The following is a 12,013-nucleotide window of genomic DNA, read 5'->3' on the forward strand; positions in this document are numbered from 1 at the left end:
GAGGAGGGAAACCTGTTTGATTTAGGGTGGAAAAGAAACAAGTTCACGTGGTGCAACCATCATGAAGATGAGTCTTTTACCAAAGAAAGATTGGACAGAGTTCTTGCTAACCCGAGGTGGAAAGTTTTTTACTCAAAGGTTTTAGTGGAAACACTTCCAGCTATCTGCTCTGACCACAGCCCAATACTATTTGCTTGTAGTATTGAGAGGTGTTCAGAATCTAGATACTTTTTTCCTTTTAAATATGAAGCCAATTGGAGTAAGGAAGAGGGGTGTAGTGAGACAGTAGGGGCAACTTGGCATGGTAGTAGTGGGGGAGAAACTGGTTTGACCAGGATTTTAAATAAGCTGGATAGGACAAGGAAGGGGCTTTAGAATTGGAGCAGAAATATGGTTAGAGATAGAAATAGAGCTATTAAGGAAAAAACTCAGCTTTTGGGTCAATTGCAAAGCCGAGCGGAGTCTAGAACTATGAATGAACAAAAAAGTATATAGAAAGAGCTGGATTTTTTGTTGGAGCAAGAAGACACAAGATGGAGGCAGAGGGCGAAGAGGCATTGGTTGATGGGGGGAGACAGAAATACAAAATTCTATCATGCTTGTGTCAATCAGAGAAGGAAGAAGAACAACATCACAAAAATAAGAGATAGGGAAGGGATAGAATTGAGTAAAAGGGAAGATGTAGCTGCAGGTTTTAAGGATCTTTTCACAGCAATCTATAAGTCGACAGATCCTAGTTCAGCTTGTATTGAGCAATGTATCTAGGGAATTGAATCGAGAGTTACAGGTGATATGAAACAAGGGTTGGACAGGGATTTTACAGAAAGGGAAGTGGAGGTAGCTCTAAAACAGATGTCTCCCTTCAAGGCTCTAGGTCCTGATGGCTTCAGTGCAGGATTTTTTCAAGATCATTGGGAGATAGTGGGTCCTGAGATCTCAAAAGCTGTCCTAGATTTCTTCAGATCAGGTAACTTACCAAGGGACTTAAACCACACACATCTGGCTTTAATTCCGAAGTCTAGCTCACCTATCTCAGTACATGACTTTAGGCCAATTTCTCTGTGCAATGTGGTTTACAAGCTCATCTCTAAGGTTTTAGCAAATAGAATGAAAGGCATGTTAGATAAGGTGATCTCGGGGAATCAAAGTGCATTCATTCCTAGAAGGCTGATAACAGATAATATTATGGTGGCTTATGAGGTTCTTCATTCAATGCAGACAAAACAGAAGGGAAGAGAAGGATCTATGGCAATAAAGCTAGATATGTCAAAAGCCTATGATAGGGTGGAGTGAGATTTTCTGGAGGCTATGTTACTAAGACTGGGTTTTGGACAGAGATGGACAGATTTACTGATGAAGTGTGTTAAATCTGTCTCATATTCAATAGTCATAAATGGAATCCCGGGAGAGACTTTTATCCCATCAAGAGGTCTAAGACAAGGTGACCCCTTATCACCTTATCTATTATTGTTTTGTGTGGAAGGACTTAGTGCCTTGTTTCATCATGCTGAAAGTAGAGGACAGATTAGGGGGTGGCAGTAGCAAGGGGTGGTTTCAGAATTAATCATCTTCTATTTGCAGATGATTGTGTGATCTTCTGCAGGGCAAGGATAGTAGAATGGTATGTAATCCATGACATGTTGGTCCAGTACGAAAAAGCTTCAGGTCAGACTTTAAATAAAGAAAAAACTAGTGTCTTTTTAAGCTCCAACACAAGAGTGGAAACAAGGGACTTTATCTTACAACAAGTTAATGGCTTGAGGTGCAATGATTATAATAAGTATTTGGGCCTACCTACAGTGGTTGGAAGATCAAGATACAACTCTTTTAGAGATCTGAAGGATAGGATATGGAAGAAAATAAATGGCTGGAAGACAAGTTTTCTCTCAACAGCAGGCAAGGAAGTCTTGAACAAAAGTGTTCTTCAGGCAATACCAGCATATGCCATGAGTGTTTTTAAGCTACCAAATATTTTGCTAAAGGAAATTGAAGCTTTATTAGCCAAATTCTGGTGGAATAACAAACGAGAAGGGAGAGGCATCCACTGGAAAACATGGAAGTTTCTGGGGTTTATTAAAAATCAGGGGGGCTTAAGTTTCAGGGACCTTAGCTGTTTCAATAAAGCCCTTCTGGCTAAACAGTTGTGGAGATTTTTGAAGGAACCGAACTTGTTAGTCTCTCAGATTTTCAAGCAAAAGTTTTTTCAGCAAAGTGATCTAATGGAAGCTAAGCTAAGAGGCTCACCCTCTTATGTGTGGAGAAGTCTATGGGGCAGCTTGGGTTTGATAAAGGAAGGTATGGTCTGGAGGGTGGGGAATGGAAAGAGCATTAACATCTAGAAAGATAAGTGGATACCTTGACCACTGACTTTTCAGGTTCAGACCCTTATAAACATCTTTGATGTAGAAACCAAAGTGGAAGTGCTGATTGATGAAGGTACAAAATTATGGAAAGAAGAGGTTGTTGCTGCTGTTTTTAGAGAAGAGAAAGCACGAGTGATCATGTCAATTCCTTTGAGCAGTAGAGGAGCAAGTGACAGAAGAATATGGACTGCTTCAGCTAGAGGGTTTTTTTCAGTTAAAAGTGCATATGTGCTGGAATATACACTACAGAAAAGGAACGAGGGTGATACATCTTTTAGTGGGGCTGTTAATGGGCAGTGGAAAAGAATCTGGGGTCTAAAGGTACCAGGCAAAGTAAAGATATGGAAGTGTGCAAACAAGATTCTTCCAACTAGAGATAACCTCTACAGGAAAAATATTTTGAAGGATAATACCTGCCCTGTTTGCTTGAGTGAACCCGAAACTGTGGTGCATGTGTGCTGGGGGTGCCCTGCTGCAGCAGATGTGTGGGGTGGGATTACTGTGTTCAGGAAATGGAGAAGAGACTTCTATGACTTTCAGTCCCTGTGGGAGGAGATGGGGACGAAACTAAAACAGGAGGAGCTAGAGCTGGCTGCTACAGTTGTACATAGCCTCTGGTTGAGGAGAAATGGAATGGTTTTCAATGGCAGGTTTCAGTCTCCGAATGCAGTTATCACTAAGGCACAAGTTGATTACTCTATGTATAGGGAGGTACAGGCAGTAGTTCCTGGGATAGCAACTAGAACTCATATTAGTGACTCCAGACAGGTTTGGAATCCTCCTGTATGGCCTTGTTACAAGGCAAATTTTGATGTAGGTTTTGATAGAGCAAGGGGAAGAATGGGGATAGGGGTGGTTGTAAGGGATTCGGAGGGGGCTTTGATTGGGAGTTTGGTTGCACCAAAGAGGAATGTCACCTCGGCTTTCCAAGCAGAAAGTTATGCTCTTCATAGAGAAATGGTTTTCTGTATTGAACTAGGATTGATGCATGTATGTTTCGAAAGGGATGCAAAAGCTGTAGTTGATGCTGTAAATTCAGAAATAGAAGACAACTCTTGTGGTGGCCAGCTAATTGAAGATATTCGACAGCTTAAGGCAGCCTATCCTGTGTGGAAATTGTGTTTTGTCCGAAGATCTGCAAATGTTAGTGCTCATGTAGCAGCTAAGCTAGCAGTCAATGTATCTTGTGAGAGTGTGTGGCTGGAGGATGGCCCAAGTGAGGTTAGAAGATCCATTATGGATGAGTTAGTGTGTAATGAACTTATTCAATCTTAGTAATGAATCTGTCTTTCTTTTCAAAAAAAAAAAAAAAAAATGGGAGATCATATATATATATATATTATATTAAATATCTAAGACCTAATTATATAATTAGACAAACAATCTCTGCCTACCTAGAAGTTTGTAATTAAAAGGACAAGTGTCTTGATCATTTTGGGACGAAATTGGATTATTTGGGACTGAAATTTTTGTCCCCCTTTAGTTCCAAATACCTGCTTGAATAAGATAAATTTTTTAGAGTTGAGCTTTTAGATTGAACATTCAAACCCATTCGAAAGGAGCTTTTGGGATGAAACAATTCATCCCTAATAGTTGCCTGAACAAGACAAATTTTGTTTGAATGAAACGTAAAAGTTTGAATAGTATACACTATATTGTTTGAACGGTATTGGTGATATCTTTCGGATGCTTAAGACTATACCTTGGAGCTCTTAGTTTACATTGGAATGGTCTCAAATTATTCGTGTTTAGTTTATATTCGAACCCTTATATTTACATTTAACTAAGGTAAATTGTTCGAAAGGCTTTATGTTAAACATTTGACTATTTTTTTATTATATAAAAATAAGATTTGATCATAAATACAAATGAAACTCAAAATACAAAAATTAAATAAATAAAAATTTGTTTTTCTTACAATAAAAAAAAATAAATTAATTCTAAGAGATTGACAACCTAAACCATTCCTTATCATTCTGCTATAACATTTCTTATTGTTGTGTTTACAACTCTAATTAGTGCAATTCATCCCCCCTTGAAGCTCCTGCCACAAATATTTCAACCCAATTAGTTGCGATTTGTTTTTAATTAGAGATGATATATTTCATTCCCAAAGTATAATTACATTCAAACTTTATTATATTTAAACATAATTTTACATATTTTGCAAGAATAACATGCTATTAAAAAGGTAACAGAAATACATAAACAAATATTCGGATACCAAGAGAGCAAGAATTATTCTCTCTTTTCCGTTAGTGGAAAGAGAGGAGAAGTGGGTCGTACTGGCCCCAATGAGGAATATTCTAACAGAAAGGTGGCTTGTACGGTGTGGAGTCAGGCGGTGAGTGAAGGTTTTTCTGTCAGTTATTGGCAGAAGGAGGCGGAGCTGGGTGTTTTGGTGTGAGTTTTCGTCAAGAGAAGGCTCAGGGAAGTGCAGACAGACTGGAGGTTGGAGGTGACGATGGATAATTTGGAGGCAGAATGGGAAAAGCTTATGCTTACAGATGAAGAAAAGATTAATGTTGATCTGGATAATGATACTTCTGAGGAACTGAAGAGTAAAGGAGAAAGGAGTTTAGTTGGCAGGATATGGCTTGAGAGGAGAATAAGTTCCAGAGTAGTAGAAGCTACGATGGCAAAAGTTTGGATTCTCAGCAAAGTTGCAAAGTTCGTAGAGGTAGGTAAGAATACTTTTGTTATCACCTTTGCAAATCATGCAGACAAACAGAAAGTCTGGGGAGGCAAACCATGGTTGTTTGATAATCAGGTGATGGTGCTTAAGGAGTATGATGGATTGAATCCACCGATGAAAATGTGCTTTGATCACGAGGTGCTATGGATGCATATGTACAATTTGCCCCTGGCTATGATGACACAAAAGAAGGGAGAGCAGGTGAGGAATACGGTGGGAAAGGTAAGAGATGTTGATGTTCAAGGTGATGGGAGTGGATGGGGGAGTTACTTGAGGGTCAAAATCGAATTAGATTTAACAAGACCATTGGCGAGGGGAAGAACAGTTTCAGTCCAAGGAAAAAGCCTGTGGATCTCATTCGGGTATGAGAAGCTACCTTTCCTTTGTTTCTGTTGTGGTAGAATCCTTCATGGAACTAATGGTTGTCCAGGGAAGATAGATATGAGTGAAGAGGGTAGTGAGACTAAGGAGCAATTTGGGGCCTGGTTAAGAGTAAGTTCAGCTGGGAAAAAATGGAGAGGTCCAGAAGCAAAGGGAGAAGTCAGAAGAGAAGGTTCTTGGAGAATAGAGGGAGGAGAAGAAGTAGAATCTTGTCATGAAGGAGGGAAGGCACTTCTAAGAGATATAGAAACAAGGGAACATGAGGAGAGTCAAGAGACAGTGGGGAGTGAAAAGAAAGTGAGTGGAGGGGAAGAAGAACTTATAGTAAGGGGAGGGATGGAGTTTAGCTTAAAAGAAGTTGATGTACGGGTAGATGAGGAAGAAGGGGTTGAGGGAGAGGAGATCAGTGCTCCTAATGAAGAGTTAGAAGTTGAAAGGGAGGGAGAGGTACTTAAGGATTTGGTCAAGGGAGGGAAAACATGGAAAAGAAGGGCTCGGTTTATGGGAAACAAGAGTACTTTGCCATCACCATCAGGGCCTCTAAAAAGGTCAGTGGAGGGATGGTAGGTTGGGATTAAAGAAGTGAAGATTTTAAAGAAACAAAGAAGGCACTTAAAAGTGAAGGAACCTGTTGCACAGGTAGAATTGGCGGTGGCTGTTAAGCAGCCCCGCCAAGTATTATGAAACTACTAAGTTGGAACTGCTGAGGGCTTGGCAACCCTCGGACAGTTCAAGACCTCTGCTCCTTAGTAGAGGAAAAGCTGCCAAGTGTGGTCTTTGTAATGGAAACTAAGGTACAGACAAGTAGATTGGAAGGAATAAGAAAAAGGATGAGAATGGAATGGTGTTTTAGGGTGGAATTGAACAGGAGAGGGGGTGGTCTGGCTTTGTTTTGGAAACATGAAGGCATGGTGAAGATTTTGAACTTCACTCAGAGGCATATTAGTTCATGGATTTGTGATAATCAGGGGCGACACTTACGGCTTCTAACAAGCTTCTATGGCCATCCTGAGGCTAGTAAGAGGCAAGAGGTTTGGTAACTACTGTCATCCATTAAACCTGACAGCAACAAAGGGTGGTGTGTTATGGGAGACTTTAATGAGATCCTTACACATGATGAGAAGGTGGGTGGTAGGCCTAGAGGAGATTATCTAATGAACAACTTCAGAAATGCTTTGGAGGAGGGAGGATTATCTAATCTAGGATGGGAAGGGGAGAAGTATACTTGGAGTAATAGACATGATGATGAGACTTTTATAAAGGAAAGGTTGGATAGGGTGGTGGCCAATCAGGTTTGGATTGAAGCACAAAAAGAGATTAAGGTGGAAGTTCTTGTGGCTAGGAGGTCTGACCATAGGCCTCTTCTGCTAACTTTTTCTCAATCCACATGTTTTCAAGTTTGCAGAAATTTCAAATATGAGGCTTGGTGGGCTACTGAAGCAGATTGTGAGAAGATTATTAAGGAAGGGTGGCAACAAGTAAGAAGTGGAGGAGGACCAGTTGGGAAGTTACAAGGTTTGATTAATAGATGTACTGGTTTCCTGAAAAAATGGAGTAGAAGTCTAAGGAGAAATAAGGCCCTAGAAATCTATGAAAAAACTGAGCTTCTAAAGCTATTACAAAGAGAGGAAGGGAGCACAATGTAAAGGAGATTCGAAGCCTTTAGAAAGAATTGGAATGCTTGCTTGAACAAGAGGATTTGAAGTGGAGGCAGAGATCTAAAAGGAACTGGTACAAGCATGGGGATAGGAACACCAAATTTTTCCATGCTTGTGCTAGTCAGAGGAAGAGGAAAAATATGATTAATCAGATTATCAATGAGCAAGGGAACAAAGTGACTAATATGGACGAGATTGAAGGGGCTTTCAATGGATATTTCAAGGAACTGTTTCAGTCGACCAACCCAACTTAGGAGGAGCTTTCTGAGTGTTTAAAGGCAGTAGAGCCAAAAGTAACTGAAGAAATGAATGAAATGTTATCAAAAGAATTTACAAGACCAGAAATCGAAGAAGCTATTAAACATATGGGGCCACTAAAATCTCCTCGACCAGATGGATTAGGATCTTGCTTTTATCAAAATCATTGGATGGTAGTGGGGGACAGTGTTAGTGAAGCAGTATTAGCTGTTTTGAATAGTGGGGAAATGGATGAATGGATGAATTACACTCACATAGCTTTTATCCCTAAAGTAAAAAATCCTTCAAAAGTAAGTGAATACAGGCCTATTAGCCTGTGTAATGTAGTGTACAAAATAGTTTTAAAAGTTATTGCTAACAGATTCAAGAAGGTATTGGAAGTGGCTATTTCTCCCAATCAAAGTGCATTCATCCCAGGTAGACTGATTTCTGACAACATAATGATTGCCTATGAAGCCCTCCATGCAATGAAGACTAGACATAAGGGAGAGGTGGGGTCAATGGCTGTCAAGTTAGATATGTCCAAGGCATATGATCGAATTGAATGGAACTTCCTCAAGGCAATCGTGAAACAGTTGGGCTTTTGTGAAAAATGGATCAGGTTAATCATGTGCTGTGTTACTTCTATCTCTTATTCAGTGCTTTTAAACGGTAGACCTGAGAGAAGATTTTGTCCAGCAAGGGGCTTAAGGAAAGGGGATCCTATATCCCCTTACCTATTTATTTTCTGTGCAGAAGGGTTAAGTTCCTCGCTTAATTTTTCTGATGCAGGGGATTTGACAAAAGGGGGGACAATGGCAAGAGGGGGTACTAGGATCAATCACCTGCTCTTTGCAGATGATTGTGTCCTTTTTGGAAGGGCCAAGTGTGAGGAATGGAAGAAGCTTATGGACCTGTTAAAAGTCTATGAGAGGGCCTCAGGGCAGTTTTTGAACAAAGAGAAAACTTCTATTTTCTTTAGTTCAAACAAGAAGGCTATGGATAGAGACTGTATTATGAGGGTGGGTGGATCAGTGGCTTGTGGCAACTATGAGAAATACCTTAGCCTCCCACCTCTAGTGGGGAGATCAAGATACAATACCTTCTTAGTTATTAAAGACAGAATTTGGAAAAAATCAGTAGCTGGCAGAACAGGTTCGTGTCCCATGCAGGAAAAGAAATAATGATTAAAGCAGTTTTGCAAGCAGTACCCACGTATACCGTGAGTGTATTCAAGCTCCCTAAGAACTTATGCTCAAAAATCAATGGTATGCTATCAAGATTCTGATGGGGAAGTGTTAAGGGAGAGAAGAAAATTCAATGGCAAAGCTGGGATAGAATGGGAACACAGAAGCTGAAGGGAGGGATGGGGTTCAGAGATTTGGACAGTTTCAACTCAGCTTTACTTGCAAAGCAAGCTTGGAGGTTTTTACAAAAGCCAAACTCTCTTGTCTCTTCTATTTTTAGAGAGAAGTACCTAAAGTCTAAGCATATGTTGGAAGCCAAGCTGCGATCAAATCCTTCTTTAACCTGGAGGAGTATATGGGGCTCACTGAATTTACTGAAGGAGGGACTGAGATGGAGGGTAGGGAATGGTAAGGATATTGGTGTGTGGGGCTTTAAGTGGCTCAACTCCCCATCTTCTTTTAAGGTTCAATCTCCAGTCAATCTTTTGGATAGCAAGGCAAGGGTGTATGAGCTGCTGAAGCAGGATGGGAAAGAATGGAATGAGGAGTTAGTGAGGAAGGTGTTTGTTAAAGAGGAAGCTTATCAGATCATATGCATCCCTCTAAGTAAACTTGGCTCGAGGGATAAGCTAATTTGGGGTCCTTTTAATAGAGGTCTTTTCTCTGTTAGAAGTGCTTACTTTGTGGAACAAGAAAGAAAAAGAGCTTTAAAGGGGGAAACCTCTAGGGAGCTTAAAAAGGATTCGAGATGGCAGAACATTTGGGGTCTGCAAGTGCCAGGAGTTTACAAAGCTTTTCTGTGGAAATTGGGCAATGAGGTGCTAGCAACAAAGGTGAACTTGCTTAAGAGAAAGGTGACAGAGGATGCTTTATGTCCAATATGTGGCACTGAGGAGGAAACTACCATGCATGCTATGTGGCAATGTCTTGCTGCTAGGGATGTTTGGACAGGTTCAATTCGAGTGGTACAAAAGTGGTCCAGTGCAGAAGACAACTTTCTGGTTCTATGGGAGAAGTTGATGGATAAACTGTCTGAAAAAGAGCTAGAATTAGTGGCTGTATTGATGAGACTTCTGTGGCTTAGAAGAAATTCTTTTATATTTGAAAAGAAGTTCAAAGATCCTGATTCTGTAGTTTGCACAGCTAAAGTAGTTATTGAAGACTTTCAAGAAACTCGAATAGACGAGTTAAAGATAAAAGGTGCAGCTAATATGGGAAGTGGCAGTCAAAGATGGATTAAGCCTATACAGGGGTTCATTAAAGCAAACTGGGATGCCTCTACAAATACAAGAAATCTGGGACTTGGTTTTGTCTTGAGGAATGAGGTTGGAGAAGTTCTGGCTTGTGCTTGCTTTAAAAAGCCACCAGTTTTGGATTCAAGTCTAGCTGAAACTATGGCATTATGGCAGGTTGTTGAACTGAGTCATGAGTTGGGTTTCAATAGAGTCATCCTTGAAGGAGATACTCAAGTGGTGATATCTACTGTTAACAGTGTGGATGAGGATTTATCTCCTGGTGGGCATATAGTAGAGGATGTCAAAGCTGTGTTAAGAGAAAGAAGGTCATGGAAGATTCAGTTTATAAGAAGAGAAGGAAATGAAGTTGCACATTTGTTAGCAAAAAAAGCTTTATTAGTTGAGCAGGATCAGATTTGGATTGATGAGTATCCAGACTTTATTTCTTTACAAGTTTGTAAGGAGTCATATTGTACTGGTGATTCTTAGTTTTGATAAATATATGAGGTTCTTTTTCAAAAAAAAAAAAAAAAAAAAGAATAACATGCTATTTCCAAACCACATAATAATATTAGCCTACAAAATTTCTCTAAGAACAGAACATACAGCATATACAAGTTAAGCTAGCCTACAACAAGAATCTAGAATTTGTAAATTTGTAATAAATAAAATTATAACAATAAAGAACAATTTAAGATACCATAAAAACAAGCATATATAATTCAAAAAAAAAACAGCTTTTATATATTTCAAGAAAATTGAAAACAAGAATGAAATCTATATAAGCATATATACCTCAAGTCCAAACTAAAGAAAGTGGTTTTCGAGTACCAGACATCACTTTTAAGAACATTAGTTGAGTATAAAAAAAAATGCATATTCAAACTACAAAAAACAAATCCCAATGGTTTGAAAGAAAAATAATAATTATTCTCATTCCCTACTTCACAAGAACGCCTCCCAAAATTCTTCCATCTTTGTATGTTAGTCTCTCAGCTTTGTCTCTTTGAGTTATAAAATGCCCGAGACTTCTACAAGTTTGGGGCCTTTTATATTTTTTTAGGACATCGTTGATTGTTCGTACAAATTAAAAAATATTCGAGCGGTGAAATTTTAAAAATTTAGCGCATTTTTAATTTTGGACAAATTGTACTGAAACTTAATTGTAAATTCGAACATAACCAAACTCCGTTTGAAACTATTGCGTTTGAATGTGACTTGTGAGTGTGAGGTATCAAGGGGCAAGGGGTTTAGAAACCCCAAATATTTAAAACGACATCATTTTTATTTTGAATATTTATGGTTTCTAACCTATATGCTACCTTGAAAAATGACATCTTTTTTTTTTTTAATATGGGCTGGGTTGGGCGTTTTGGGTTGGGATGCTAAGGTTTTGGGCTTCTAAACCCAAAATTTTCCCCTAAAACCAGTCTTGAGTTCTCCCCTTAAACTCTAAACCAAACCCTATTTTTTATAAATATAATTTTAATATTTTTTTTATTTATGATTTTTATAATTTTTCTCAACACTAAATTTAATTCTTAGTATTGATTGTTAATAAATACTAATTTATTAGTGCCTAATTAAATGTTATTATGATATAGTATTTCAATTTACATGCTATTAACTTATTATACTATACTTATTTCTATACTAGTATCTACCTTATTTTTATACTAGACTTATTTTATAGTGTCTAATTACATGCTATCATACTTATAATTATATTATAATAGTGTAAAGCTTATTTTTATACTAGACTTATTTCTAGTGCCTAATTACATGTTATTATAATTTAGTAAATTAGTATTACGTGTTATTAACTTATTATACTAAACTTATTTCTATAATAATATCTAATTAATTTTTATACTAGACTTATACTATATTGTCTAATTACATATTATTATATTACATGATCACATAGTATTATATTATACTAATATCTAACTTATTTCTATAGTACTATACTTATTTCTAGTGTTTAATTACATGCTATACTTTAGTAAATTTGTATTATGAGTTATTAACTTATTATAACAAACTTATTTCTATACTAGTATCTAATTTGTTTCTATACTAGACTTATATTGAAGTGTCTAATTACATGTTATTATACATTAGTATTACATGTTATTACTACACTATGGTGTCTAATTGCATATTATACTAATGTCTAACTTATTTCTATACTAGACTTATTTCTAGTGTCTAATTACTAGTGTCTACATTCATTTATCTTGCCATATGTGTATCT

The sequence above is a fragment of the Carya illinoinensis genome, chromosome 3 (genome assembly GCF_018687715.1).
Source record: "Carya illinoinensis cultivar Pawnee chromosome 3, C.illinoinensisPawnee_v1, whole genome shotgun sequence".
NCBI lineage: Eukaryota > Viridiplantae > Streptophyta > Magnoliopsida > Fagales > Juglandaceae > Carya > Carya illinoinensis.